We start from the raw sequence: 6,000 nt of genomic DNA, 5'->3' as shown, positions 1-6,000 counted from the left end.
GGCAAGGTCTGAATCCCGGCCAACATGCTTGTGTGTGTGTTTGCTTGGGTTTTGTCCTCACTCTTATATTTAGCATAATCTCTTCAAGTCACAATGATTCACCTAGAATATGTTTTGTTGCTTTGACTACAAACTGTGTATTTATAATAATAATAATAATAATAATAATAATAATAATAATAATAATAATAATTTATACCACCTGTTATGTTATGACAGATGAATTTGCCTCTTCAAGACTTACCATTCCTGGTGAAGATTTACAGATTTTAATTTTCCCCAACGCAACCTACCCAAAATGTATTCAGTAGTGCCACAAATACTGGCAATAATAATAATTATTATAATAATGAAGCTGATGATGATAATAATAATAATAATAAAGGTACTAATAATAAAAATATTAATGGAAAATAATAATAACAATAATAAAATGCCCCGATATCAGGTTCAGCCATTGATATGGAAAAACAAACAAACAGGAAGTCTAATCATTTTCGTTTGGAGCGGACATTTTGCGTGCATTCCAAGATCTCCACACCCAAGCAGACCCTCTGCAACCTTCATTATTATACTTATGGACTTTTATTGGCTCATCCCGGCACTGTGCAGGTGTACCAAATGTCCAGACATGAATATGCAAATTGTCCTGAACAAGCTGCTGTAACTGCTCCTTGCCCCCACCCCGCCTCCCCCCCCCCAAAAAAAAGTGGAAATTCAGCTCTTCATTCGCAGTGATGAAAACACTGAAAGGTTTTCTCCCCCTCCACCCTGCTCTCCACACTACGGCTCATTAGGCCAACAGAAAGAAACGAGACCACCTCAGCACCCCTCGCTGCCAAGTCCGGACGGCTTTTAGCGAACCTGCAGGCATTGTTGGCCCCTGTCCCCGCTCCTTGTAAAGTGCCCCCTAATGCGAGTGCGTGCGGCTAAAGAGGGATACCTACTGGCGACGGGAGACACATTAAATCTGGCAACCTGTCCTCAAACGTGTCATTGCCGGGGAGGATAACGGGCGCCGCGTCACAACCCGCCGTGAGATTAGATGCCATCTGGGAAGACAGCTCTGTCATCTGCGAATCCAAATGGTGAACTCCACTTTTATTTAAGCTGCCAGTCTGTGTAAAAACAGGATTACGCCTCCTGCTCGCCGACTGCGCCTAGATTCCGTCCCTCCGGTGACTGCCAAACGATTGCCGCGACAGGCCGCTGTCTTCCACGATTCGCGAGACGCTTTTTTTTTTTGGTCGCCGTCGAAGCTTAGCCTCTCGGATTTACGGCGGATCAGGTTGCGAGGCTCCGTATCTGCCGCTAGAATGCATAAACTTGTCTGTGCAGAAGGTGTGACGTGACGCCGCTACAACTTCCTTGACCCGTGTTGTCATTCCGGCAAGGAACGCATAACACCAAATGGGGTCTTTATATTCTGGAATCTCGAGTGTCATTCTGTCAACTGCGGTTGACAGCCACGCTCATCCAAGCTTCGTAATCATCCCCCTCAGTAAAAGATGAGGCGCTTTGGAGCCATCACTTTGCTTTCTGTCAACAAGTGTAATTGTTGAGTATAGGTTTCAATCAAGGGCGGCGGGTGGGGGAGGGGTCGGGGCGGACGGGGTCGAATGCCTGTTTACGTGCACTCACGGCTCGGTTTGAATCGCCGCAAACCGGATAATCCCGCTGTCAACAGTTTGTTAAACGCAAGAGCCACTTTCTGGGTTCATCACTGTTTGGAGCAGATTAGCGGAAGCCAGTCGATCTCATATGGCCTGGTCAGAGGCCATCATTGAAGGGCTTAAGGGATTAATGTTGTCTTGCGCTCTCACTCCGTCGCTCTCCCGATATTCAATCAAACTCCAGCACGCGCGGGACAATTTGTCCAAACATGTCGCCGGCGTCATCGTGGCGCTTTTGACGCGTTTATTTGCTGAAATCTCGACAACATCGCGCCAGATGGTTTGCTGAAGGATTTGCTGTTTAGGCCTCCAACGTTTGACAAGCGTCGCGGCGTTGCGCCGCTATCCGTGGCCACTGAGTCAAGATGTCGCCGTGTCCGCTAGCTTGAGAAGGAGGAAGGGTCATAGGCTAAATCCCCGCTTAAAGAACTCTTTTCTATCAACAGACAGGCCATTTCAGTATGTGCCGCAGCAGATGTAATTTCCCCATCTGCTTTATGGCTATTTCTGATCCAGGAGGTTCTTGTCAGCAAACTCTTCAGGACAGATATCATCAGTAATATAAGGACGAGAGAAAGGGGGGGGGGCAATACTTAAGGCCTTAAAAGGCCATTCTCTTCTCCGCTCAGTCATGCGGACGGCTTAAGGAGTCAGAGCGCACGGGTCACAAGTAAACGTTTCACAAACACTATCAAACGGGACAGATTTAAGTGGCTTACGACGGCTTCCTCACGTAAGGATGTTGCTGTTGTGCGGTGTGACTAAGAAAATGGTTCATAGGATGAAATTGGTTGTTTGTTCCCCCCCCCCCCCTTCCATCGTTGAAATAAGCATTAATTTGGCTGCATAGGAGATGAGGAAGTGAGGGGGGGACTTAAGCTCGAGGGTGGGACGGATGGTGACCTATATTTCTGATCCAGCTGTTGGGTCAACATTGTCATCCAATTACACACGAGCTGGCTGCGTTGCTTTTAATTCTCATTGGCTTTCCATAAATAGTGATTTATTTATTTTTTCATTATTTGAATTCGATTTTATTTATTTATTTTTCCCCCCACGGCTTAGTCAGTCTGCGAAATGCCGCGATGTGCAAACGTTGCTGGAAAAGGCTGTAAAAGAAACCAAATGGTGAAACGATGCTGAGTCAGGCTGTTGCTTGTGGGTTGATCACATGAAATTTTCACACAACAGCTTTCATATTTGTGGTCGTATGAAATATATTCATACTTGGCTCGCAGAGCTGAAATTCTACGTCTTGAAGTACTGACATGTACAATCAAGGAAATGTTTTTTATGAAGAAGAAAAATGTTGCATTTTGAGATTTGATTTGTTGGCACCTGTCTGTCAGTGAGTGACTCCAAAAGCTTCCAATTTTCCCAAATGAAGGTTCACATTTGGCCACGTTAGGACCCGTTAATTTGTCGCGGCGAATCTGTTTAACATCGCAAATAAACGGCACTTTCTTACATTTGCATTGGCTCGCCTCCAAGTGGCCATCTGTCATCTGGAGTACACCAAAACTAGTTGCGCATAAGAGTGGAGTAACCGCCCCACCCTCCACTCGCCGCCGTTGGAGACTTATTGTACTTACTTGTCATAGCAGTTCTTATTGAATGCAAAAATTAAAATTTACAACTCCCAACATAGCATTTTTTAATACAAGAGTGGAAGTTGTTTTTGGTTTTTATTATATATATGATGTATTTATTATATTTCCAGTCTTTGTCTTGTCAAGTCAATTATGATATATTTATTATATCATATATATATACATAAATAAATAAAAAATACAAAATAAATAAATATATATATTATATCATATATATATATATACATAAATAAATAAAAAATAAAAAAATAAATATATATATATATTTTTTTTTTAACAATTGAAAAATTATCCTCCGCAGTCTCCATTTTGCTGCAGCAGGCCGTCCGTCTTCTCTGGGGTAAAGTGGAACAACCGCCATGTGCTGTCAATACAAAATTATGGTCAAAAAAGCAACCGCAGCCCGATTCTAAATGACGGGGAGCAAAATGCTCATCAGAAACCACTTTTTTAGGGAAACACTCACTCTCTATTGAAACAAAACAGCCCTGTAAAAGTGAAATCACTCGGTTTCTGCCTCGTTATAGGCGAGCAAAACGTTTGGCTCTGGAGAGGAATACAAAAACAGCATGAGCTGCAGTCTGGCCAGGAATGGCGTACTTATTATAAAATGAAACATTAACTCGGCTCCACCGCATCGTCGCAACACATGTTTGGCGCTGGTTCCGCCGCCCAAATTTGTGATGAAATAATTGGTTGAAGTATTTTTAACGTATGTTGGTACATCTGAATTTTGTTATTCCTCCTTCCCACCTTCCAGTATAAGACTAACCCTGCTATTAATAACGCCTAACCCCTGACTTAACCCTAATCCGCCCTCAACCATTTAACCAAACTAGAAGATCTCGCTAACCAAATTTTTTTCTGCTTATCCTTTTCCTCTCTTGGCCATATCTTCTCTCCTTTCCCTGCAAATGTTGCACGATTGTGTTCTTCCGCACTCCCACAGCAAAGATGGAGCGTCCAAGCACACTTGAAAGAATCCAGCTGTTTCCCCTTGGCCGTTTTTTAACTCCCTCTTTGCCCGCCCGGCGTTGTGTGCGGGTGGGTGTCGCTGAAGACAATGAATTGTTTTCTCGGAGTCACTCAATGCGCGGGACTCATATCCAGCTGTGTTTCCTCAAGCTTGTTACACTTCACTTGTTAAACAAGGCCATTAGTTAGTCAACACTTCTCTGGGCTGGCTGGCAAGGAATTAGTGATGACAGTCTCTCCTTCATGCAACCTCCCACACACATACACACACAAACGCACACACACACACACAAACGCACGCGCCTCCCACCACCACTTTTCTCTCGTCTCCGTTCATGGGAAAGTCCCTGAGCTGCAAAAAGTTACGAGCGAGTGAGCATGATTATGTAGGAAGGCAAACACAAATTGACATTTTAAGTGTTATAAGCACGGCTACAATTGCTCCCCAAACCAAGTCGGTAAATGCTCTTTTTAGTGTGAATACATTGTAAAGTCGACAAAAGCGGTTTGTGTAAAACAAAACAATTTCAATTTAGTGGCCGTTTACATGGCATGGTTTTCAAACCGGCAACACGGCGCATGTCGTAATTCCTGCCATTTGTTTGCACGATAGCGCCAATTTGGAGGAGGGAATGGTTGTTTGAAAGAGTTCAATGTTGTTTGTTTGTCTCGGTTCAAGTGTTGCGTTGTGGCTTTTCGTTGCGTTTTCAGTTTCCTGTGGTACAACTTAAACAAAGTCAAGTTTGTTCGGTGGATTTCCAGTCTATGCTAGGCTAATGCTAGCTTTGCAGTCAAGTTATAATTACAGTACAGTAAACCCTCCAAAGTTCATCACCCCGAATGTTTATAATTGCCAAGATTATTTGAATTTTTTGTTCTATTTTTTTACTACACTTGGCCGAAACGCAACAACCCTGCCATGTTTTATTCCATCGCTTCACAACCTGTAAAAATGCTTTAAAAAAAAACGTAATTTCTCTCCTATTAGCCATTTTATTCACTTTTATTGTTTAAATGTTGACTCATTAGCTTTTTGCAAACAACCCCGTCATTGTTTACGTCTGAACGACGAAAACGTACGAAGACTTTTAAGATGTGTCGTAAGTGTTTGGTGTGTTCCGTGTAACCGCATAACTACTAAAAGCAATTAGCATTTTATGACTTTCATGACTCTCCGGTGTCAGCTTTTCCATTTTCACACGTGCACATCTGGAGGTAAAACTTTACAAAATATCTCCTGCCATGTGACATCCATCCTTCCTTTCAAGGTAGCGACCTGTCACATGGACATGAACATCAGCTGTGGAATGCAATGATGTCCTTCCTCGTGTGACATTGAGGCAACCCAGGACCACCATAGATCAAACATGACCTGCCTTTTAAATAAGCCATGCGTGGGCGACCCCCCCCCCCCCCCCACCACACCCCTTCCTATCACTAAAGGAATGCTTGTTATCAAAATTACCTCCAATTTTCCTGCAGTCGATGATGTTGTTTAAGTGCAACATGTGATAAAAGCTGCGTCGGGAGTTGTCGACACTCGGTAACTGTCAACGGGCTTCATTACCGAGCTGTAAAAAGAAGCTTTCTTTATCACGCGATTGCCACGCAAAGTCCTTGGGAGGAAGCATATGCTCTCTTTCAGGCACGCTCGGTGCGTGTCGGCCGTACGTTTTATTTCAAGTCTCCGGAGGTCCGTGCCAGTGTTTCTCCTTGGAGTTTCGTTTGAGGAATGCAAATGT

The sequence above is a fragment of the Syngnathus typhle genome, linkage group LG7, assembly GCF_033458585.1.
Source record: "Syngnathus typhle isolate RoL2023-S1 ecotype Sweden linkage group LG7, RoL_Styp_1.0, whole genome shotgun sequence".
Lineage (NCBI taxonomy): Eukaryota > Metazoa > Chordata > Actinopteri > Syngnathiformes > Syngnathidae > Syngnathus > Syngnathus typhle.
The sequence above is the reverse complement of the archived record's forward strand: the minus strand, read 5'-3'. Positions refer to the sequence as shown.